This window comes from Bactrocera dorsalis, chromosome 3 (assembly GCF_023373825.1).
Source record: "Bactrocera dorsalis isolate Fly_Bdor chromosome 3, ASM2337382v1, whole genome shotgun sequence".
Taxonomy (NCBI): domain Eukaryota; kingdom Metazoa; phylum Arthropoda; class Insecta; order Diptera; family Tephritidae; genus Bactrocera; species Bactrocera dorsalis.
The window spans coordinates 41,359,635-41,386,920 of NC_064305.1; the positions used below are offsets into that span (position 1 = coordinate 41,359,635).

Here is a 27,286-nt window from a genome sequence, read left to right on the forward strand (position 1 = left end):
TCAGTTATCATGCTTGCTTTTCTGTTGTTAATCTTTACAATCGCATTCTAACGAAATTTGAGTGGATGAAGATATTAACATATTTAAAAATGGCTAGAATTTTGCACTGTACCCACGAAAAAAAGAGAATGTTTTTTGAATGAATTGTTTCGAGATAATTGATATACATATAACGCCTTACATTATTAGAAAAGAACGTCAAATTTTTAAAAAGAATACTTTGAAGCAATGAGACAAAGGTGAATCGTATTGGATCCGACGCCAAAGCATTTATCCACTGCCCCAGGTATCAGTCACATAACTCCAGATACACCATGAAAACCGTTAAGCACGGCGGTGGTAGCGTGAATGTTCTGTGAATAGTTTACCTCATACGGACTTGGAGTATTGATGAGGGTGGATGGAAGAATGGACTTTAACTTCATCTTCTTCTTTAATGGCGTGGATACCGTTTACGCGGTTACAGCCGAGTTAACAGCAGCGCGCCAATGGTTTATTCTTTTAGAAATTTGGCGCCAATTTGAGATACCAAGAGCAGCCAGGTCTTTCTCCACCTGATCTTTCCAACGGATACACCATACAGCAGAAAGGGAACAATGAGCGACTTATACGAGTTTGGTTTTTATTTGTCGAGAGAGGACTTTACTTCTCAAATGCCTACTCAGTCCGAAATAACACCTGTTGGCAAGAGTAAACCTGACGTTTGATTTCGAGGCTCAGATTGTTGTTGGTGTTAATACTAGTTCCAAGATAGACGAAATTATCTATTATTATTAGTTATGACCATTAACAGTGACGTAGGAACCAAGTCGCGAGTGCGACGAATGTTTGTTTGATGACAGGAGATATTTCGGGTTACCCTCCTTCGCTGCCAGACCCATTTGCTTTTCTTCCTTATCCAGTCTGGAGAAAGCAGAACTAACGGCATGAATGTTGAAGCCAATAATATCAATATAGTCGGTCATAGTCTGTCATAGAAGATTGTACCTTGAAGTACATTGAAGAAGCCGCACGATGGGGAATCGCCTTGTCTGAAACTTCGTTTAATATCGAAAGGCTGGGAGAGGTCCTTCCCGATCCTAACGGAGCTTTTGGTATTTCTAAAGCCATATTAGCTTTGCGTTTGCAAAAGCGGCTTTAAATTAACGAAAAGGTAGTGTGTGTCGATTCTCTTTTCACGGGTCTTTTCCAAGATCTAGCGCATGGTGAATATCTGGTCAGTTGTTCCAAACCTAAAACCAGATTGATAATGTCCAATCAGTTTGTTGACGATGGGCTTTAGTCTTTCACACAATACGCTCGATAGAAACTAATATGCGATTTTAAGGAGGCTTATCTCACGGCGGTTGGCGCAGATTATGGGGTCTTCTTTTTATGGATTGGGCAGATGACATGCGCATTCGACAATGTTCCTTGATATCCAGGGAGGGTTGGGATGGAGACGCATCAAATGCCACTAATCGAAAACCTATAAAGTGCCATAACTAAGCTCCACAATATGGTACAAGCCTTTAATTTAGTGCAACGAACTGCATTAGGGAAGGAAAATTTTTAAAGGTGAAAGTGGAAAGCCCCCTTTTACTAAATTTAAAACCATTCAAGCTCGGGGTACATTTTTTGCCATTTAACGGTTTCGTTGAAAACTACTAAAAATGCGACAAATCGATAAGTAAATGCGACAGAGACTTAGAGATGGTACGAGAAGGCACGGGACCTACTCGAGCAATTTCAACCCAATTTGATAAGTATTATTATCGTAACATACCTAGATCGCAGTGCGAAAATGGGAAATCGGACCACAAGCACGGCTATTTCCCATATTACACAATTTTAAATTCCAACTGGTTCTACCGTTTCTCAGTATAAAAAACAAGATGGAGTGAATGTATAAAACTGTGCATGAATGATGTATTTGAGGCGTGTCACCTTATGACCAGTGATGGATTACCGCCTAGGCCCGCGAGGCCCGGGCCTAGGGCGGCACAATTTGGGGGGCGGCAAATTTTTCAGAATGTCAAAATTTTAAATCTGATATAATGTAACGACAATACATTTTAAGGATTTATTCTGATTTTTTTTATATAAATTTGCAAATAAATTTCTATGAAATAGAATGTAATTCATTTTGTGATTAAGTTTTTTATTCGTGAGTGCAATACTGATAAAAAATGTTTTATAACAGAAATAATTGAATATTGATAAGCTTTTTCTGACGAATTTTCAAAGCTCTGTTGACTTGTTGTATCTTTAATAGTTAATCTTACAAGTGAGCCGCTTCTAAAATTGAACAATGTTTTCTTATTTTATTTTCAATGATTCCGGTGTTTCATATATGAATTGATGTACATAAGTATTCATTTAAAATTCATCTTTTTGTTTGTATATAAAAATATTTTTATTCTTAAAAATGATTTCTATAGAATCAAATAACTGAATACATATATTCATTTTATAGCCAATTTTTTGAAAATTAGAAACAATCTGAAGAAAATAAAAATTTAATAACATTGATGTTTCATTTTCGCAATATTGTGAATTATATTGACGAATATTAACGAACGTACAGCAATAATTCGTAATTATTGTAAAATGTTATTAAAATTCAAGTATACGAGTATATTTATGTCCATATATACAGCCGTGGTCACGCAAATAGCACACATTGTCATAAGAAGCAATAAGAGCTTATACAATTGACAAAGTTCTTTAAAAGGCTAAAAAGGGCTAAAAACATCATTATTTGTTTATTAATTTATCCATTTAAGTAAAAAATAACAATTAGCAATTCACGAATAATTAATATTAATTGAAATACTTGAGCTCCCTATAAAATGCCTATTTGAATGTCAATAGCACAATTTACCAAACCTGCAAAAATTATGTGAAATTAATGAAATTTAATCAACGATTTGGTTCCATAATATATTTACGTTTCTAATACTTGGTACTATATCCCCGATTTTGCATTACGGCATTACATCTGCGTCCCATACTTTCTACAAACTTATCACACCTCTCCTTTGGGATGGAGTACCAAGCTTCCTTAATACCTTCCCATAAATTTGAGCCGCAATTTTAATTTTAACATCGTTCCATAGGTTTTCTATGGGATTAAGGTCAGGACTTTGCGCTGGCCAATCCAAAACATTTGTATTTTCTTTCATAAGCCGTTGGGAAATTTTAAGACAGCATACAGTCCACGAAATAAGTATAGTGTACAAGCTAAAAATCTGTTTTATTCGTCTTCTAATTTAATATGATTATTTTTTATGTTATTTATTAATGGAATCAACTTCGAGGATTATTTACACAATATTTAAAAACAAAAATTACTACTTATTAATAAAATAATTCAAAAATTTAATTCACTTGGTACGAAAAAAGAATAGCGTACAAACAAATATTTCATATTATATCAAACTTATTCGAAGTGTTAATAACTTATATGGTTACCGTTAGCCAAAATAACGCTGTTTATGCGCCTCGGCATGGATTCAATTAGAGAGCGAAGGGTGGAAATGGGTATTTTCTTCAATTCGGCTTCAATGCACTTCCTTAGATCTCTAACAGTATCAAATTGTCGACCACCGGAATAAACTTGCTGCGAAAGTATTCCCCAGAGATTTTCCAAGGGGCGTAAGTCGGGACTTATAGCGGGCCAGTCCATTAATGCTATATATCTGTCCATAAAGAAACGTTTTGTTGCAGCAGCATTGTGTATCGCGGCGTTATCTTGCTGAAAAATTCAGGGTTCCTCACAAAATCGTTCGAAAAAATCTATTAAGGCGTTGTCTAACAGTTCAATATAACTTAGAGAATTTATTTTATACGTTACAAAACAAATTGGGGTTACACCATTGTATCCGAAAGCCCCCATACCATAAGAGATTACCCCTTGAAATTTCTCGAATGCCTTGTTTATAGTGGTCGTCGAATATCTCTTCAATATTTGTCATTGCCGTCGGGGCCATCTAAATTAAATTTCTTTTCATCACTAAAAACCACTTTTTTCCACTTGTCATCCCACAATTAATGCTTTTGGGTATATTGCATCCTTGCAGTTTTGTGCCGAGGTAGCAACTTAGGCTTAGGCGCTCGTTTGGCATACTAGATGTTACTATTCTCTTTTAAAATCTACTGAACTCGACGGGTGGACCCTTCAAGATTTAGTTGAAGCCTAATTTTTGCTGGAGAAATGTTTTTACTGACTGCCAAATGCTTTATTTGCCGTTTCAACCGTTCATCAACCTTTGGAGGACGTCCATTTCTTTTTGTTCTACTATAAATTTCGGGATTTTTTAAAACGGAACATATTGTTTTCTTGTTGCGATGGAATATTTCAGCTATATCCCTTGTAAATGTAACGTCTTGTCGATACGGAATACTTTTCCTTTTTGTACGCTATAATTATTTCGCTCTGAATGTACAAGTGCGCAAATTAAACAGAAAGTAACGGTACTACAAAAGTACCGGTGCCACTAATAAGTTCTGATCAACAATGAACAAATAGGTCGCAATTGCTTACATGCAATCATTTTCAAAAAAAAGCTTGTAAACTTCCCTAAATTCCTTTTTTTACTTTGTACACTATACTTATTTCGTTGACTGTACAAGTTTAAGACTTAAAAGACCTTCTCAAACTCGTTGGTCGGCTCGACATGATGCATGCTACACATTAGAAAAAGAGTGGCCTGGAATTATATTTGCACTAAACTTTATTGGTGAAAACAAAGATGAAAACCCTACTACGCGAGCCTAAGCTAAGGGACTGCAGCAAAAATTACAACATCTAGAAACAGCAATTCTAGTCATTGTTTGGAATGCAATTTTGGATCGCTTTAATGCTGCGAGTAAGAAGATTCAGGATTCTCAAACTGATTTATCATCTGTGATAAGAATATAAGTATAACTCCACTTTTTGAAAAATCTTAAATTTGAGTGTCAAAGCATAACTCGGTATAGTCATAACTTTTTATATTTATAATAACTTTCCTGAATAATAAATATTAGTACCGTTAAATGGCAAATTTTTTTGGCAACTGAATAATTAGTAATTTATTTCAGAAGCCATTTCGATTAACTCCATACTCTAATATAAATCATTTCAGTAACGCCATATCTGTTCTGGCCGTGCATCGACGCTTATATGTTTTTAAACAGCCGAAGGTGCTCTCTCCCTGTCAATAATATTCGTAACAAAATCGCATCGGATAAAAAGAAGCACAATGCAAGCGGTAGTTAGTATGGCAGTGATCTCGCACGCTGAATGTTACTGTGTACTTCTTAGTTTTTTCAACATTACTCCCAGATTTTTATTTTAAGCGATAAATATTATCCCGTTATAATCAAGATGAGTGAGACTAATAATGTGAGTGAGGAAAACAGTGATGATTCTTTAATACGATTTATCAACAGAAATTCTGGGTTAGGAAGACGTTTATCGTTTTCCTCGGATTAATCGGATTGCAATAGTACAAACCCAACAAACATATTGATTGGGAGAAAAAAAAGTCGTAATCTTGTAAAATGGAAACGAAATTAACAAAATCATAACACGATAAGAGGTTTGGCATACAGGAATAAGGGAGGAAAATTAATACCTTTGTCGATATACAATGCAGATGCCGTCGAACTTGCAATCAAAAAATCTTTGGATGAGAGAGAGGCTGCCATGAAAGAGTTTTATTGTTTACATAGGGGTCAAACCGCGTCAAGTGGTCAACTTGACCAAAATATTTTCTTAAAAGGTTGAATCAAAGTTATCAAACGAAGATCACATTCGTTTACATATTACTTTCGAAAAGAGGGACCATATAATCAAAACATGTTAAAAAAGCGTCGTTGCATCTAATCCAAATGACTTACTCAGATTTTTTGTCAACAAAATCTGTAGAACCGTCTATCATTAACAGGAAAGTAACCGTCACAGGGCCTTGGGCTTGATATACGCCAAAGATATTCGCATACAGTTGATGAAGGAGACATTATTAATAATATTCCTGAAACATCCTAAAGAATAATACCGCTAACATAAATCTGCTATAAATTAATTGCGAAAATTATTTTATAACCGAACTTCCAACATTCGTTTTAATGGAAAAGCTGTGATAAAAATGTATAATAACTAACCTTTTCTGTAATAAAAACTTAAAAATGAAAAGATTAAATCTAACTTTATTACTTTTTTCAGTTGCCAAATCGTTTAACTCCATCAGTCACATAAAAAGTGTAACATTTCTGACGATTATTTGTTGGCCTTTCTTTCTTATTAACTTTATATACTGTTAAATGGAAGCTATATCTGCAATTATGCATTCCACATTATAGGTATATTTGAATTTAAATTATCAGAGGAATTTTTAAAAACAAAATGCATTAGATCATCGTGTTTCTCAACTTTTCGTTTTATGGATTTAATCGATGTGTGCACTGAGCGGCTCATATAGTTCTTTGGCATTACGAGTATTTCTCCAAGATATGAGAGATAAACAATTTTCTGATTATGAAAAAAAAAAGCCAAAGCACTATCTGGAGTTCAAAATTATTACCATTATGACACCCGTCTCAAAAAAACCCGAAAACTTCAGGCTGACGAGCTTTGTCTGGAGAAGAAAATTTTCGAACCAACGTTTACTATCTAATTTTAGATACTTTAAGTGTACAATTGACAGGACATAAAAGTGCTTATCATAATCTTTACGAAAAATTTAATTTTTTTGACAATTTATATGAAATAGATAGGTACCAATGAATTAAAAATTCACGAAGATGAATTTTACTAAGTATTCTGATGATTTGGATGATACCTTTGCGAATGAATGTATTCATTTGCATTGTCAACTCAAAGGTTCTCTAATGAACACAAAAGATATTCGTTTCGCGCAAGGAATATACAATTTTTTGTATTCTCAAAATATTCAAGATGTTTATCCAAATGTAGACATTGCTCTACGTATTTTTTTTGAGTATTCCGGCTACGAACTGTTCAGGCGAAAGATCTTTTTTCCACCTTGAAAATAGTCTCAATGCTTTAGCACTACGGTCAATTGAAGCCCAACTAGTTCAAGAAATTGATCACAAAGACATAATTGATGATTTTGCTCAGACGAAAGCCAGAAATAAGATATTTAAAAATTAAGTTATACATTATAGTTTAAGAAAACTGACTGTTATTTATGTTGTTAATATTTATTTGTATTGTTTAACAATTATATTTTTATGAAATAAATATTATATCTTAATAATATGAACGGACTCAAAGAAATAAAATTTTATCCTTTAAAAAGGGCGGCTAATTAGACAGGGCCTAGAGCCACTGCTTATGACCGAAAATTGTAAAATCGAACCAAAACTGTTCAAGCGCCTAAATATCGAACATGTGTTCCAGTACCTATTTCGAATTTATCCTGAGAAATATTTTATAAAATTAGGATAGAATCCTTTTCTGATAGTAAGTAGTATGCCTGCATGTGAAAAATGGTTTTGAATCGGATCATTAAGAAGATCGGGAAAAACGACCGAATTGTACACATCAGTGACCGAAATTGAACGTAGGTTATTTTGCATAAAAAAATAAATATGAGGACTAAACGAATGAATATCGAAATCATAGCTTTGATTACGGAAGAATCAAAATAATTTGGATATGTTCTATAACAGCAAGCACAATAATTTTCGCCAGCACTTGCATTCAAAATTACTGCTTACAATATAAGATTTTATTGTAGAGTTTTACGTGAAATTAGGACCAAACAGATCAACTTGACTATAAGCCAAGCCGAATTTACGGCGGCATGCAATCTGCACATTTCACGATAAAAGTGTGTAATAGACCACGCCTATGGCAAAGATAAAAACTGGAGAACTTCGCCATACATACCCATTTTAACCAGAGTTCGGGAGATGCTCTTCTAAATTCCAGCCGCGTTTTCTTATAGCTTAAGGCATCCACAATAAATTCAAATAAATTGACAAATTCAACTTACGTTTCACAAAGTAAGTGATATTGAGATTAGTCAATTTAACTATACTTAAACTCAATATATTGGTAATATCCAATTAATTAACCGTGTGTTTTAGATAAATTTATTATTTGTATGAGAAAACTATTTAGAACATTGTGAACATCTATATATGTGACCTGGTCTACGAAAAGGGAGCTAACGTGCGAAAACTAGTTTTCTGGGAAACAGCTGTTAAAAATAAACAACTCGTTTCGTCAGTTTCTCGTTATCTCATTAATTGTTCTCCTTTCCAGAGGCTTCAAGGATGTCCAGTAAGTGTTGTTTTTGGTCGGAATATTATTATAGTTCATCGTGTAAGTTGCTAGTGGGGAACGTTTAAAAAAGTAACAATGAAGAAGTGACGTTTACTCTAATACAGCGCAGCTGCTGTTGTCTTGTTTTCATTCGACTCTGTTTCCGGATGTTCTGTTATCACATTTGTGTAAGTGTTTCTGTTGATTTCGCATGAAATGAAACATGGGCGTTGATGAGGAGTTCAGTGCCGTATACGGACAATATTTCCGTGAAAAGGATGATGAAAACAATGAAGAGAGCGATTATGATGAAGACGAAGCATGTGTATCTCAGGCAGAAGATGATACTGAACAAACTTTTGTTAAGATTGACCTGTCTGTTGTTGAAGTAAAGGAGGAGGAGCTGGTAACAAAATTTCTGTCAAAAGATTGTTGTAATAATAAATGTCATACACTGATACCACGGGAAATGATCGAGAGTACGCGGAACAATTGTTTAGAGATGTCGAAAAATGAACTTGATTTAGTGATCGAAGCTGGAATTATGAGTAACGAAAAGCTAGAAAGTGTATACGAAAAGCTTGCTGGGCGGAAGAAATATGGACAGAGACAGGATACAGAAGTTATGAGGCATAAAATTACATTTACCTTCTACAGAGTACCTGTTTGTGTTTCGTTTTTCCTTTTTGTACATGCGTGTGGGAAGAAGCGTTACGAACATTTAGTACGTCATTTTGCCGCACAGGGTGTAACAGTGCGCCAACGCACGGACTGGCAAATAAACCGAGTACACATCCATCATGTCTTTATAGCTTATAATTCAGTGTATTTTGTTCATTACAAAAAAATTATATTTTTTCGTATTTTTACTCTTCTTTCTCTACATTTTTAGGGAACTTTCAAACAAGTTATGACTTTTTGGATTATATCACGTGAAAAAACATCTCATCTTCCATCCGAATCAACTAAAAAGTGAAAATTGATTTTTTGACACCTCTCCTTAGACCAGGTCACATATATAAAGAAAGTTGTGGTAGTTACACCATTTATAACTCAAGAAGGACTGCACCGATTTGGCTGAAAATTGGTGGAGAGGTAGCTTAGAACCAGGATAAAGACATAGGATACTATTTATCTCTTTATTTTAAAATTTAATACAACTCATAAATAAAAAAAAATTATATTTCAAATAATAAGCATATGTTCAAAATACATGTTTGTAAGAATCATTAGAATATTTTATTTTTTAAAAAAAAAAAAAAAAAAAAAAAAACTCACATCTACACTAGTCGGCATAATTATTTTGACGAAAAACAAATGGTTTAAGTTTTTATGTGACTTTGCAATGGTTTAATATAACTCAATGATTTTTTTTTCTGTATGCCATAGTGCTAATACAAACTTAAAAATAATGCATTCAACACTTTGCCATATGAACTTCAAAAAATATAAGCTAAAGTAATTTTCATGTTGTGGCATAAGTATTTTGACAAGTACCTTTTTATGTGAATAACAAAGTTTAAACTTAAAAAACATAAAGGCAAAAAAAGAAATTTAGTAAAATATATAATTTCCTTTAGTTTCAATAACTTTTTCCAGGCGTCCCGGTACTGAATCAATTAAATTTTGGATGATCTCTGGAGATATCTGTCCTCAAAGGGAACTGACCTCAGAAATTATCTCCTCTCTGGTTTTATTCAACGATACTGTTCCTTTACATTTCAATAAGAGACCAGACGTTTTCAATTATATTTAAATCTGGACTTTGAGGTGGCCAGTCCAAAGTGGTAACACCAACATCCTTCAAAAATATTGTAATCATCTTGGCTTTGTGGCATGGGGCGTTATCCTGTGGCAGAATGAAGGATTGACCAATAAGCCTGTCTCCAGAAGTAAATGCATTCTCTTCTAGAACCAGTAAATATAGGCCTTGGTTCATCGAGCCAGTGACAGGAACGAAGTCACCCAGTGCATTATACGCTACACATCCCCAGAACATCGCAGAGTCTCCACCATGGCTTACTTTTTGGCAAACGGGCCGCCTTTTCTGCCTTTGTTCAATTGGTAATCTTACAAAAAATTTATTTTTTGATGAATTATACTCAAAGGAGCTTTCATCTGTCCATAGAACGCTCCTCCAGAACTCCTTTGGATTATGGGCATATTCCTTTGCGAAAGTCAGTCTTTTGAGCTTGTTTGCTTTTGTTATATATGGCACTTCCTTGACTTTATAAGTCTTAAAATCACATTCTTTTAATCGTCGACGGACTGTGCGCTCGCTAATTGGTGTTTTAGCTGTCGAATTAAATTGATCTGCTGCGGATTGGGGCTTTAGAAAAACATTTTTTTTAATTCCCGTACAAGGACTTGGTCTTCACTAAGATCTGTTTTGCGCTTAGCACCTGATCTTCTTAAATTACGCATGTCATTATGCTTTTTAAACTTTTTAAATTGGTAGTGCACAGTTTTGTTTGACAGGACACTTTAAACTCATTGGCAATGTCTTTGACTGCTATTCCAGCGTTAAACTTTGCTACCATTGAGGATCTGGTAACCAAACTTAGCTCAGCCGTTTTACCCATGTTATTTAATAATTTTTAATCATTTTTAATAACTTTCTATTTTAATAACAACGTTTAATATTGCTCAAAGTTAAACACAGAAGTTCTTTAATTCTCGCGTGCTTAAAAGTGTGAAAATATTTCCATAAAGATGCTGTCAAAATACTTGTGCCACGCAAAAAGCCGATGTCTGCATGTATTCTTATCAGCAGAAAGAGAACGCAAAAGGTAAACGAAATAAAATTTGGCATGCGCATAGCTGAAAATAGATTATTTCTTTTGCGTCTCATTTTTGCACCGTTATTTGACGATTTCAAGTAACGCTAAGTTCAATAGTCAAAAAGAGTTTCGTCAAAATAATTATGCCGACTAGTGTATATATCGTCACCTAAAATGCAAAATAACGTAACACCATTTTCGGAAATTTACAGTGGCATGAATGAAACACGAAATAAAATGGAACATAAGTGAAACAAAGTTTTAATATTGGTTAAAACTGGTTTATATCTGACCGCGGAACCTGAAAATGTTGAACATATGTATGTAATATTATGTATGTAATTTGAAGTAGTGAAGCGTAATCAATAAGACACTCAATTTCGAATTTTTTAATGATACGTTATTTTGCATTTCAGGTAACGATATGTATATAAAAGAAAGTTGTGTTAGTTACACCATTTATAACTCAAAAACGGCTGAAGTTTCTCGTTGTTTTTGTTGGATTATGAAATTGCGAGACACACACTTTGCACAGAGCTTTCGCCTCTTTAAAGCATTATTGTCCTCGGTACTCATTTCGCCTCTTTAAGCTTAGCAAATATCTTTTCATCGGTGAATTTCCCTGAGCCCAAATTCAACAGTACTTTCCCCAAAAAGTTATGCTTTACTAACACAAAAAATGCTTTATGATTCATTTTTTTGTAAACTAACACAAGTTGCTTCACAAAAACGCTATATTTCATTAACTAATAGTTATAATCCAACTAATAGAAATCACATAGATGGTACTAGTAGTATTATCTATGTATCAGCCACAGTGAAGCGTGGACGGGTCCTCTAGCAATATATAAAAATATAATTCATAAAAAGTTTGAAATAAACGAACAAAACAAATTTGCATATTTTACTCCCACACAACCTGTACCTACAACGACCTACTCGTTGTTGTCTTTAAATAGAACTATGAATATTGAAAGATATGAAAACAGTGAACTATATATGTACATATGTATATATGTATGAATGTATAAGGTAAATTAAGGTGGTTCATTGTTTTATTTTCTATAATTAATTATTTGTGTTATGTAAAGTAGTTTTAATTTTGTAAGGCAGAGACGATACTTTACGCATTGAACGAAAGTTGGTAAGCGTGTTTACCACACACCACCTAGTTTTCTGTCTAAAATTTTTATTTTCAAACAAGTTGAGTACTGTCAACCTAATAATTAATAGGGAAAAGAAATAGGTATATTGTATATATTGAAATATTTCTATATCCTCCTAACCAACAACCTTATACCTGTATAAGGTGTCTTTAGGCTAGTATAGTTACCGCTCCCAAAATGTACATTTGCGAGTGCATATTGACTACCTACCGTATTAAGTTTTTTTTTATATTATCGATTACTGGTATACAACTATCGTTCAGCTGACGTCGATCAGACTTCATGCGAGCACCATTCACAAATCAGTATATGTAGGTGCCTACCGACCCTACAGTACGCTTAATAAAAATGCATTAACTCACAAGAAATTTCTATCTGCATTCTACTACTATATTTGTATATTATAACATACTGTGTACCGAAGTATAAAGGCTGCGTGCCCAATAATACACCAAATAGTATGATTGACGTTGGGCATAGTTGGTTAATCATCATATTAGTGGATAGCAGAATCTCCCAATCTACAGTTACTTGCAGCTTGTGCTTTAATTATTAAAACACCAATACCTAATGCTAGATCACCAACGCAACAAGCATCTTCTAGCTATCTTTGGTAATACGGTCATCTACATACATACATAAATCTGGTTTGTTTCCACACCATAGATATATTTTCTGTTTTTTTAATTTTAACAGTGATGACTCAGTAAAGATGTTTTATATTTCACTGACGGTATTTTTTATGCTCATTATTATATTTGTATATACATATACCATATGTACATATATAGTATGTAAATTAGTGATGAGCGATATTTCACTACCGGTGATTTTTTCACTGTGATTGAAAAATCGCAAATCGCAACTGCGATCACTTTTTATAAATAGCAGTTCGCTTCTATGAACTGCGATTGCGATCGCAGTTCGAAACTGTGATCGCAGTTCGAACCAGTGATTGCGATCGCAGTTCGAATCAGTGATTGCGATCGCAGTTTCGAACCGTGATTTACGATAGCAGTTCGAACCTGTGAATTACGATCACAATAGCAAATAGCAGAAAAGTAACAACTTTCTTTAGGGTATTGTATATATCGTATATGCTATTTTTCGTCATAGCGGTTTGAAGTTTTGAGTGTAACGTTTGAAGTGGTAGATGAAATATAATCAAAATGGAATATTTTAATTTGCCGCCAATAACGACAAAATGTTTCCGTCGTTCCCATGACAGTCGGGTCTACGTAAGTGGAACAGACCCGGACTTTTATTCGGCCAAACAGTGTCAAATTGGCAGAATCTGCCGCTACAACAACAACAACGACGTTCGAACGTCGACTTAGTTGCGATCGCAATAGCAATATAAAATCACAGTGATTTAAAAATAGCAATCACTGAAATCACAGTGATTTAAAAATCGCAATATCGCTCATCTCTAATGTAAATACATTTAATTAAATATTTGTTATTTCTTAAATTTCTTGGTAATCTTTAAACCGTTGACTTTTTATTAACCTTTATTAGGTAAACAAAAAACATTTCAGAGTTTCACAATCAAAACGGTATATGGATAATAACGGAGCAAATATTTTATTTATTTTAAGATAAAAAACTAAATTTTCACACGTAATTTTAATAAATATGAAATATTTTCGGGTATTCATAAACGCTTAGATAGTTCGTGGCCTCAACCAGAAACCACCTTGTGAGAGAATGGTCCTCGTAGCGTTGGACTTGTCAAAAGGTTTTGACACAGTCAACCACACAACGCTACTGCAGGACATTGAAAAAACTACTCTTCCTCCAGGGCTAAAGAGGGGGACCATGAACTACCTGAACGGTCGTTAGTCATCCGTACTATTTCGAGGTGAAACATCTAAACTGAGAAGAATTAAACAGGGGGTCCGCAGGGTGGAGTCCACTCCATGTTACTGTTTAACTTCTACATCTCGAAACTTCCGCAACCACCAGAGGGAGTTTCCATAACCTCGTACGCAGATGACTGCACGATATTGACGACGGGCAACGGAATCGATGGCATGTGTTCGAAGGTAAACAACTACCTTTCCGACTTTTCTCGTTTTCTCACTGCACGGAACCTCAAATTTTCCACCACCAAATCCACTGCGACCATATTTACGAACTGGACGAAGGAGTATAGACTTGAACTTAATATTGCCGTCGATGGCATCAAAATTCCAACTGTCAATAACCCTAAGACTTTAGGTGTAACTTTCGATAGTCTATGCTCCTTCTTTCCCCATACGACCGCGATTATCGCCGAGATGCAGAGCCACAACAAAATCCTTAAGTCGCTAGCCGGCACCTCATGAGGAAAATACAAAGGAACGTTGTTGGCAACTTACAAGGCAATCGGTCGGCCGGCCCTAAACTACGCAGCACCAATATGGTCGCCTGGATGCAGTGGTACACAGATGAGGAAACTTCACTCCGGACCACGACGGGATGCCTTTTGATGTCTCCCATAGAATACCTTCATAGTGAACACCTTCATAATGAACTCCTCTCCAAGCAGTTCCTGTTGGGATGTTTTCGTAGAAATCAGTCTTGCAGCCATCTGCTTGGAGCGGAACTGCTTCCTAGGAGCATCAAAGGGTCTTTCCTGGACTATGTCGACGACGTGGTACAGTACGCCGACCGGACTTCGGACGCAACTGACTTTCGACAGGTACTGACCGCCATTCACAGTGGAGCCATCAACAGCTTCACCGACTCCCTTCTGTGAATGATGTTCTTGGAGTCAAATCACCACTTATCGCAGACGAAGAGCTCCAGTTGGCGCGAGAAACGCGAGTGACCCTAGCGCAACTTCGCTCTCGATATTGTAGCAGGTTAAACTCCTACTTGTCCAGAATAAATCCTGACATACCCAATGTATGTCCTGCATGCAACGAGTCTCCGCATGATACTGACCACCTCTTTGCATGCCCCACAAACCCCACTCATCTAACACCCTCCTCCCTTTGGTCCGACCCCGTCGAAACAGCACGTTTCTTGGGCCTCCCGTTAGATGACGTCGACAACAACGCAAATTACCCTTACCATCCTAACAACAACAGAAAGGACCTCCAGTTTGAGTGAAAACGATATATTTTTTTAATAAAAAGTAAGCAACATATTTTGAATTTATATTGACTTCTAATTTCTCGTAAACTTGGTAACCATCGCCCAACTTCATGGCAACTAAGCCTAAAAAAAAACATACATACGATTTGAATGTCAAATGCAAAATGGGAGGCTTTCATTTTTGTTTATATTTGGATACATATTTTTTAATTAATATTTATGTAGTAGCATAACCCTTTGCGGTTAAAACGGCTTGGAGACGTCTTGGCATAGATTCCACTAATTTTTTGCAAAAATCTGGTTGGATTTTTAGCCATTATTGCAGTTTTCAGGTCATTGATTGAGCTAAATCGGCTTTTGTATACACGTCTAGCCAATTCTTCCCATACATGCGCAATGATATTTACAAAAATTCTATATTTTTTTAATACCTAATGGAAATCATATAGATGGTAGTAGTAGAGTAATATTATTATCTATGTATGTGTCAGCCTCAGTAAAGCGTGGACGGGTCCTCAGCCGAACTTCTCTTGGAATTAAGGGTCTAGAAATTTGAAAAAATCGAAATTTTTTTTTCATATTTCGATAGTTTTGATATTCAAAAATATCTCCCCAAAAGGATGTTTCAAAACTCAAATTATTTTCAAAGCTATAGCCACTTTAGTGAGCGAATATCGTATAACGGTTGAGCGAATATCGTATAACGTAAAACTTTAATCGCGTTTTTCTCGAAACTACAATTTTCTTCTGACATGATTTCTCAAGTTCTAATGAACCGATTAACTTGAAATTTGGTGTGGACCTTCTTTATATATCTCTCTATGGTTGGAACTAGGATTATTAAAAAATTTTGATTTTTACTATTTTTAAAAAATTTTGATCTTTGCCAAAAAACGGGCAAAAAATTCAAACTGGCGCCATTTACTGAAATTATTTTTTTTATTTATCCTAGTTCAGACGATAGCGGCATTTGTACTGATTAAATTTTTTTTTTGTTTTTCAATCACCCAAAGTGTTGGAATCGTGTCATGAAGGGCGCACCCTTATTTTCAACCCCCGCCACGCCATCACGCTGCAATTAATCTAATTATCACAAAATTTTTATTTTTATTTTTTTTGTATTCTTAAAATATCAATAAATATCTGATAAAAAATTGGATAGTAAAAATCTTCTTAGTTTTTTTTTTATTGGACTTTAAAAAATGCCGTTAAATTTCTAGACTAGAATACCCCTTAAAAAAGAAAAGCAAAATTTCCCGCAAATGTCGAGAATTCGGCTCAAAAAGTGAAATTTTCAGTTGAGAATAAGTGTGGGATGCAAACAGATCTCTACAAATATTTTATTGGAATAATGTTGACACAAATGTCCAAAATCGATATAAAACGATTTAATCGACCAGTGCTTGACCCTAGAGACATCTATTGGAAAACGGCGGAAGCAAAGTTGTAGACCTAATACTTCGAATAATTTTGATTTAATATGAAATATTTGTTTGTACGCTATTCTTTTTTCGTACCAAGCGATTTGAATTTTTGAATTATTTTATTTATAGTATGTAGTAATTTTTTTTTTAAATTTTGTGTAAATAATTCTCGAAGTTGATTCCATCAATAAATAACTTAAAAAAAAATCATATGAAATTTAAAGATAATTAGAAGAAATTTTTAGCTTGTAAACTATACTTATTTCGTGGACTGTATATGGGTAGTTGAAAAAGACTGTTCGTATTTCTAATCAAATTTTAACATATATTTTTTATATTTATCCTCTTCGGTCCTGACGTGCAGTCTACTGGACATTCTTCAAGTATCCGTAGAAATACTTTGAAAATACTTTTTGAGTTTATGATCATTTGTGCAGCCAGCCAGACGTATTATTTGTAGTAAAAACCCAAAATTTGTTCTCTATGCTGCAAATACTGTTAAAAAAAGCGCAATGAGTGTAGTCAGCTGAGCGAAACACAGATTTTGTAAAGTGCTAATGATTATTAGTAAAAACTTTGAAAGCTGTGCAACCAAAAAATTCGAAAGTGTGATTAATTTGAATCTAACAATTACAATAAAGAAGGTAAGGTATAGATTTTGTCACTAACTTTGTTCTATTACCCATATTTTTGCCCATATATTTTATGACCAGCCCGCTGCACATTTGTAACATATTAACAAAAAAATGGCAGGTAAATTGTCGGAGCAACAGATTTTTGATATGCTCTTGGAAAGCGATATTGAGGATATGTCGGACGATGAGGATGACGAGGAAGAGCGAAATGGCATAGATTTTGAGCAAGAAATCACATGCATTTTGTTGACAACATGTCAGTTACCGAAGAGGAAAAAAAAGATAAACTTTGGAGAGTTCGACCAGTAATAGACGTTTTATTGAAAAGGTGTAGATTGATTCCCAAGCCAAAAAAATGCAGCATCGATGAGCAAATGATTCCGTTTTCAGGAAAAACAAGCCTTAAGCAATACGTAAAAGGCAAACCAAATCCAGTAGGATTGAAAAACTTTGTTCTAGCATCGCCTGATGGTTTAATACTGAACTTTTTTATATACCAAGGAGCAAACACGTGGCCCGATGGAAAGCCGAATAAACATTTGGGAATTGGTGGTACTGTTGTACAAAAACTTGCTACAGATCTCAGTGAAGGTAGTGAAGTATTCATTGACCGATAACATTCTCGAGCATTTGTTGGATAAAGGAATGTTTGCGACTGGTACTATTCAACTCAACAGGATACCTAAGGAACTTCGATCAAAGTTATCAAACGACAAAACTTTATTAAAAAAAGGAAGAGGTAGTCACGAAGAGTTCGCTAGGGAAGATGACAAATTGTGTGTTGTCAAGTGGATGGATAGCCGCTCTGTGCTTATAGCTTCCACGTCAACTGGATCGTTACCCCTACAAACCGCTCGACGATGGGATAAAGTAAACAGAAAGTACATTAACGTTGATTGTCCACATGCAATTTCAAGCTACAACAAATACATGGGAGGAGTAGACTTAGCGGATAGGTACGTCTCTTACTACAGGATTGCAATTCGCACCAAAAAATGGCCTTTGAAGGTGTTTTGGCATTTTATCGATGTTGCCGCGTGCAACTCCTGGGTTATGTATAAAAAAGACAAATATGCATGCGGTGAACACAAAAAAAATATCATGGATTTACTCGATTTTAAATTCTATATCGCCGAATGTTTAATTGCTGATGCTATACTGGAGAAGAGCGCAGAATCGTCATCAGAGAGTGAAGATGAACCACCGCAAAAAAGGGCAAAAAGAACCATAAAACCACTGCCGCCGAAAGATGTGCGTACAACGAAGAATAAACATTTACCTATTTGCGCAGTTTCTGATAAAAATAAGTTTATGCGTTGTCGTAAAGAAGGATGCAATCAAAAAACACGCTTTAAGTGCATTTCCTGCGACATATTTCTATGCATCAACAATGATAGACATTGTTTCATGGAGTTTCACTCTTAATTGCTCATTATTCAAATATTATCTAGTTCTTTTCCTTATTTTAGCAAAGTATTCATCAAAGATTTACTGTTATTTATGAATTTAAAATTAATATGAAATAAAACATTAATCCTTTATATGCTTTTACAAAAACGAGATTCATTCCACTTGGTTACAAATGTCCAGCCAGCTGCACCTGTCTTATCTTCGAATCCTTTCATCGCATATGTCCTTGAACAAAATTTTTGTTTTAATGTTAACGTGGCAAGCTTAAAAAAATATTTTTGTCGACTTCTAACTTTTTTTCCCCCCTTGGGACTGAGGAGGTTATAACAATAAATAAATAAACAAATATGTACCAGCCTCGTCAGCCTAGCCGGAAATGAACTGGCTGACAAGCTCGCCCGCTCTGCAGCCTCCATAAATATGGTAGGGCCCGAACCGTTCACTGGGGTGGGCCCCCACACTATGAAGGAGCTGCTCCGTAAGGAAGAAAGAGAGGGCAGAGAAGGTCATTGGCAACGGGCACATAGTATGCGGCATGCCAAGTTGCTGATAGGGGGGTACAACCTCAAAAGGTTTAGATCGATAATCAACCTCCCAAGGATCAAACTCAGGCTCTTGGTCGCATTCTACACCGACCACTGCAAGTTGAAAAAGCACCTGTTCAACCTAGGACTTGCCTCTTGCTCTAACTGCCGGTTCTGCGACAGGGAACCTGAAACCCCGGAGCACCTGCTAATCGACTGCATCGCAGTCTGCAGACGCAGGTCTAAGGCCCTTGGAATTACATTTCCGGATAGGGATCACATCGACTCACTAGCTCCCAGCAAAATACTAGAATTTATCGATTTGTTGGGGCTTGGTGAGTCCCTGTGAGTTAGGAGAGGGCACAATAGACCCAAGGTCGCAGTGCATACCTCGATTAATTCTATTGTCTATTGTCTTTGTACCATTTTGATCAACCACTGTTTGCCATTTTTACGCTATAGGCGTTATTCCATCAGTGTATAACTTTCATCAATGTAAATCGAAAATTGGAAATTTCCAGATCAAGCGTCTCTGTAAACTTCAGAAATTTCATTGGTGGCTTACGTGGCATTCTTCCCTTTTTATACAAAAATTTCAGAATATAGCGAATTTCTTGGGGAAACTTTAGTATACCATCCCACGATTACAGGGTTAAAAGTGGATTGGTGGTATTAGTCTTGATGATTGCCATATATTTCCCATGGCAAAAAGAGGACCCTTTTGTGGCTTCACCATAATTGCAGTGGAAATTGGACTAAATGTTAGCTCGCGGACAAATTGTCGTCGATTAGTTAACGGTAATCTTCCACGAAGCTTGAAAAATTTCTCTTTTACGAAATGTTCACATACAGAAGAGAAAAACTTTTGTCTTAGAACATTAAAATTTGTTCTGTTAATTGGAAAAAGGGTGAAATATTTTATATATAATTATATCCTGATCTCAATCTGATAGAGAATTTGTGGAGTGACCTTAAGAGCAGATTGGCAGCTATTTCAATTCAATATAAGGAGCAACGAAACTTTGCGCTGGATAAACAGGCTATTAAAAAACAGTGGACGGATTAAAGGATACCTTGATTTTTTTATTTTTATAAAAAAAAAATATATCGTCCCCTCAATATAACAATAGCGTATAATTTTTTGGATTTTGAGAAAATCGAGTTTAAAGTTTTTGTCAAATCAGATGTCTATACACTTATTGAAGGAAATTTTTGAACATGAAATTATACACCATTTTTTTCTAATGACATTTTGACCCACTTTGTGGAAGTAGAATTTGACGAAATTTTGACCAGACATAGAATCAATGATGGAGATTCTAAATATGCAATAAAAAAATAATGGCGTATCAGCACATACGCTATTGTTATATTGAGGGGACGATATGTAGTATATATTTTACATACATTATTTTAAACAATGCTTTTTCTTATTAAAAAAAATCTGTTTTAATATTCGTAATACATGATTTTCGACTTATTAAGTTTAATAAAGTAAATATAACTGAAATAAAATTTGTTTTAATTCTTAATAGTTTATGTATAAGACTTTTCATTTTAATTCGCTCGAAACCCCATTCGTCGAAATATTTTTTTTTCTAGGTTAGTAGTGTTTAGTATACGCTTGTCTTTCGGTACCACGTCAAGGACTGTCATCAACATCAACTGATGGTCAACACTTTAATAAAATAAAGGAATTTGTACTCAGGAATCACCGATTAAATGGCAGAGATCTCTGGCATCGTTGAAATATCAGAAAGATCAGTGAAAAACAGTTTGAAATGTCATTTGAGCCTAAGAAATGTGAAAGCGCGACTGTTTCCAAAATCTCTAATTTTTTTCGAAAAACAGCGTCGCACCAATTCAAAAATTAATGCTATGTTGACAGGTTTCTTCCATTATCGAGGTGTGGTGCACACCGAATTCGTGTTATGCAGCGTATGTGTGGAGCTATTTGGAAAAACAGGTCGAAATTATGGGCGACCACTCTTAATTTTTCCACAACGATAATGCACCGTAGTATACTTCATTGAGCTATTATTTAAAAATTATGAACAAAGTCTTACTATTCTTTGTTCCTAGTAGTATATCTGGCTAAGGATTTTTTGATATATTTGCGTTCAAAATTCAAAAATTCAATTATATAAAGTCCGGGTTTCTTTGCCTTTTAATGAATATTACATATACATAGGGTAGGCCATATAAAATTTTAAATTTCGAAGATAGGGCGTAAAAGATTGAGTGTAGCATTTGCTGTATGGCACGTACCGCCATCCTGCTGGAACCAAATGTTGTCCAAGTCTTCCTCTTCAATTTGCTTGAAGAAAAATTCGGTTAACATTGCGCGATATCGCTCACCATTGATGGTTACGGTTCCTCCTTCATTTTCGAAGAAAAATTGGCCGATGATTCCACCAGACCAAAATCCGCACCATACAGTGATTCGTGCTGGGTGCATTGTCTTCTCGACGATTATGTTTTTTCGGTCAAATTGACCATCCTCGGTCAAACGATCTTCTGCCCAATTTGCGAACTGTATAATAGTGAATAGCGACCTATTTCGTAAATTTTAGACTTTTCACTGAATATCTGTCACTTTCCGAATGGTATTTGACGTTTCCAATGTCGAAGTACAGATAATTCAAATTTAAAACGTTAGATGGCCCACCCGTTATTTTAACTTTTATATCCACTAACACTTTTGGTTTCTACACAGTACACTAAATAGTGCAAAACTAACTTTAATTCAATATTTAACTATCGTTGTAAATCCAAATGAATTCATATTCTCATACAATAAGAAAATGGTGGCAGGCAAGAGAAAAAAATTGTGTTGCCATATTTAGTAAACGAATAAAAATAAATAATAAAGAAGGATTATACCGTGAATACAGGATCCAATGTCGTTTGATGAGCAACGCAAAATTCCTTTCTTGTATACAAAAAGAATTGAAATGGATTATAGCTGGCTCAGTAATCAGTCTATGAATATTAAACCACGTGCATCCCAAAAGACTGATGTCATAACCTTGCCAGTCGGCTTTTCGTTTTCCGCGCTTGAAGACCGGTTCATCACGTGCAGTCTACTATAATGTCTCTCAATTGGACTCCAGTGTGAAATGATGGAACCGTATTTCTATTGTCGCACCGACGCAAAAATTCGGTTCATTACGATCAAAGAGCACTCAAACACTCCTCAGATTTAGCAATTCGTTGTTTTTGTTAGATTATGAACTTTCGAGGCACCCACTCTACACAGAGCTTTCACCTCTTTAGGGCGTCACTGCATTTTCTCTTTTAAACGGTTGATCTCCCTGGTGCAGAGCTCAAATTCAACAGTAATTTCTCCAAAAAGCAATGCTTTATTAACACACGAAAAGTTTTTATGATAAATTTCTTCGTAAACTAACACAAGATGCTTCACAAAAATGCTATATCTCATTAACTAATGGTTATAACAGAAATCATATGTATAGATGGTAGTACATAGTAGTTATCTATGTATGTATGGGTGGCCCACATAAAGCGTGAATTTGTAATTTTATAACTTAAGAACAGGCTCACCTATCCAAACCAAATTTTTAGGCTTTGTTCGAACTATTTAGTAGGAGGTTAATGTGAAAGTCGGTTGAACGGCACGAAATAAATATCTTGACCCTGTACTTACACTGCATCTTGTACGGCTCACGAATACGTTGTGCTATTTTGGTTTTTAATTATAAGTCAGATTGGTTATAGTATATGTTATGTACTCATACATTGGATTGTAGACCGTAATTTGTCCACATTGTGATCCGGATAACTTTCAAGTTGAAGCGGCCGGGATATGTTGTGCTAATGGCAAAGTGAGATTACCAGCATTATTTGATGTGAAAATAAAATTTTTTATTATTTCACTTCAAACGTAGCGAAGAACGTACCGGTTAAAGATAAAGTTATAAGAGTAAAATGTATTATAAATCGGAGAACACGCACTTTAAACACTTGAATTTTTGAACTTTAAATTCAAATATCTTAAAAACCAATAGCAACTATATAACTATATCGGATATATATGTACAGTTGTCCACAAAATAATAGGAGTGCCAATCTGAAAAATGTGTTTGGCTGCATAACTTTTTTAAACCAAATGTAAATGACGCGAAACAATAACAGTACACATAACGGGATACTAGCATTAAAATACAAAACAAATTTTTATTGTGATGACTGCTATTCTACTTCTGCTTTGCTAGTTTTCAGAGACACCTGTTATTGCTTTCCACAAAATAATAGGAGCGTTAGATATTTCGTTTTCAAAATGTTCCTTAACATAAAAAATTTTCACCAAATTAGAAAAGTGAATATAGTTTCATAATCTAGCAGCAATTTTAATTAGTTATTATTTTATTTAATCATTGAGTATTTCTCCAGTGGGTAGAGGATATCATTGTACCAAGAAAAAGTGGAAAACGATATAAAAAAATGAGAAAACTAGGAAGAACTTAAAATGCTTTCCTCAAATGATAGCAAATGCCTTTAATTATAGAAACAAAAATGAAACTCGTAGACAAAAGCGCAAAACATCCACTTCACTCAATCGCAATATAGTACGCTACTGCAAAATTAATCCTTTTTCTTCAACCAGCGGCATCCATGACGAACTAAATTTGTTAGTTAATACCGAAACTGTTCGTAGGCATTTGGAGCAGAACCAATTATTTGCCAGAAGTCCACGAAAAAGACCCCCATTAAAAAAGAAACACAAGGAAGCCCGCATACAATTTGCAAAAGAGCATGGCTCCTGACCCGCGTCTAAATGGCGAAACATGTTGTGGTCAGACGAATCCAAAGATGAGTTATTTGGTAGTACAGGCTCTAGGAACTTTGTCCGACGTCTCCCTTACTCAGAATATAATCCCCGGCTTACCACAAAAAGCGTTATACATAACGATGCCAAATCATGGTACTTGGTAATATTATATGAGGTAAGGTTAACACATGCCTCATGGAATACGCCATTAATATGGGTATATCAACGGGATAATGACTCTAAACATACTAGCAAGTGCGCAAAAAAATGGTTTAGGGCCAACGGAGATGAGGTTTTGTGGTGACCTGCTCAGTCTCGTGACCTCAACCCCATTGAAAACCTGTGGACAGATATCAAGAAGAAAGTAGTTGAAGAGAAACCAATCAATTCGAGAGATTTATGGCAAGTAGTGGAAGAGACTTGTAAAGGAGTACCAATAAAGCGTTGCCAGGATCTCATAGACTACATCTCTCGGAGATGTAATGATGTGTTAAAAAAATCGAGGTTATTCAACGGAAAATTAATTATTTTAATATTCTGTGAAACTTTGGAAGCATTATATATTAAAAATTTAGAACGGTCACGTATTCCATAAAATACTCCTATTTTTTTGTGGAACTAGGTTTTTAGTTTACTTGATATAAACTGCGATATAAAATTTTGCTTATGCTTAATTGAAATAAACGAAATCTGGAAATATTAATAAATCTTTAGCAAATTACATTGTGCAAAGATTTTGAAAAAATAAACATTTTTGTTAATGAAAAATAACAATTCGTTTTTCTCATGTGGCCACTCCTATTTTTTTGTGGACAACTGTACATATATATTCTTAATCTGGAGAACTTTCTTTATCCGTACATACTCATTTTAAAACCGAAATATGCGGATACTATTTTAAATTCGGGTGGGTTTAGTATACCATCCCACGATTTCAGGGTTAAAAGTGGTATGGTTGGATAGAGCTGCTACTCCAGATTAAGAAAATATATTATTGTTGCCGCCGCAAACTTATAGTTTTTGAGATATTTGCATTTACAGTTGAAAATTTTGCAAATTTTATCTTGCAATTTCTCGATTTCTAGTAATTATTTATTTCATATTATGCACTTTTTATGCACTTATACTTCATTACTTTGTTTCTACATATTTATTTTTTTAGTAATTATTTAGTTATTTGCTTAAAATAAGCATTTTATATTTTACACAAATTTCCTTCCATGCACAATAACAAAAGAATTCCGTGTTGACAGATAATAAGTGTTGCCATAAATACACATTTATCAAACGAATAAGAATGGATATAAAAACTCAAACGCATTGTAATAAAAAAAGTTTTAAGGCTTATAAGTATGTTTAATCTAATAATTTAATAAAAGGATCATAATGATTATTTGCATTACGCCAACGTAAAAATGAGTTCTCCGGGAGAAAAAAAATGTATACACCCGGTGTTGGATCGGCAAGGAGTTCTACGCGAAAAAAATTTGGTACACCCCGGTGTTCGACCGACCAAAGTTATTTTTTTTTTTGAAGCGCGACCGAAGGCCGCCCACCAAAAAAAAAAGAGTTCAACGCGAAGACGTAGCAATGTCATAGAGGGTATGTTAGTTAAGTTATGTTAGTATGGTAACAATGCTTATTTGACAATTTGTAAATTATTTGTTATTCTAAAATAATAATAATTCAACAATAATTTAAATGTAGGTAAAGGAGAGCGGCTTTTCCGAAAACGTGCACCAGGGGGGCTGCCACCCCTCACGACCCTTATTGGAAAGAGGAAGGATCGAACTTTTTAATAAACCCCCCTCGACCCCCTAGAGCCCCTATAGACCTGTAGGGAGCCCTTTGAAAATGACCAAAAATCAGTGTTTTTGCTCATTTTTCCATACAAACTGAAACCAATGCAACCCAGCCAACATTTTTGTATGGACAAGAAATCAAAATAAAGAAAACCAAAATGTTTCAATCCAATGTATATACATATTTAATTGCATCTATTAATGATACAAAGGGATCCGGGGTGACCGAAGTATTTTCGTGTAGTACTCCTTTCTGCGTTGGCGGCCTTCGGCCGCGCTCTAAAAAAATAACCCTGGTCGAGCGAATACCCGGGGTGACCGATGTACTTTCGTGTAACACTCCTTTCCTCGTTGGCGGCCTTCGACCGCGCTTCAAAAAAAATAACCCTGGTCGGTCCAACACTGGGGTGTATCAGATTTTTTTTGCATAGAACTCCTTTTTGCATTGGCGGCCTTCGGCCGCGCTTCAAAAAAATAACCCTGGTCGGTCCAACACCGGGGTGTATACATTTTTTTTTGTTTTTCGCATAGAACTCCTTTTTGCGTGGGCGGCCTTCGGCCGCGCATCAAAAAAAAAATAACCCTGGTCGGTCCAACACTGGGGTGTAGGGATTCACAAAGAAATTAACAATCAAAAATAATTAAAAACGTTACTAGTGGTTTTTATAATTCATAAGTAATATATGTGCCTGAAAATGTATCCATAATTTGTTTGGTACAATGCACAACAGATGAAAATACACTAGCATATATTGAGAAAATAGCATTTTTTAAAGTTATTTTTTGGAAAAATTCGTGAACCGATTTTTATAAAATATGTTTTAAAATAAAGTTCGATAATTTAAGCATACACGCGTGTTTAAAATTTTCAATTTGGTTCTCTCGTTTAGGTACAGTGAGCCAAAATTAACCGGCGCGATACTAAATCCAACCCATATTATATAATAGAAAAATATTATTAATGGGAAAAATAAAAAAAAAAATTGAAATATCGATATTCTCAATATTCGAGTTTAAAAGAAAATTGGTAAAAATGAGAAATACACAATAGAAAAATAATATCAATTGGAAAAATAAAAGGAAATTAAAATGTCGATATTCTCAATATAGGAGACTTTGTTCAAAATTCTTCTGTGTCCAAATTCTTCTTCTTTCGGCAATAATAATGAACTATAAATTTTCCTATTATGTATTTCTCATTTTTCCCAATTCTGCAATAATAATGAATTATAAATTTTCCTATTATATATTTCTCATTTTACCAATTCTCGATCAGTCTCGAATATTGAGAGTATCGATAATTCGAAAACGATCATGAAACAATAGTGGCCATTCGAATTTACAACAGCTGTGCCATAATTTCGAACATAACCTTGCCATTTTCGTGAAAGTGAAGTGATTGTGAAGTTTTTCAT

The 27,286-nt window shown here is 34.9% G+C and overlaps 1 protein-coding gene across 20 annotated transcripts in view; it reads right to left on the reverse strand.

Annotated features, from left to right (window-relative positions):
* LOC105227778 (dnaJ homolog subfamily B member 3) overlaps positions 1 to 27,286 on the reverse strand; it is a 52,849-nt gene that overhangs the window by 14,743 nt on the left and 10,820 nt on the right. For 4 of the 20 annotated variants that reach the window (XR_007422113.1, XR_007422118.1, XR_007422116.1 and 1 more), the window contains exon 2: positions 22,945 to 23,111. The exons of 12 other annotated variants lie outside the window; for them this stretch is intronic. The gene's annotated coding sequence lies outside the window, so the exon portion shown is untranslated. Of the gene's footprint in view, positions 1 to 22,160; positions 22,638 to 22,944; positions 23,112 to 27,286 lie in introns of those variants that run through there. 4 more of the 20 variants (XR_007422115.1, XR_007422117.1, XM_049451259.1 and 1 more) reach the window with 3 other exon arrangements.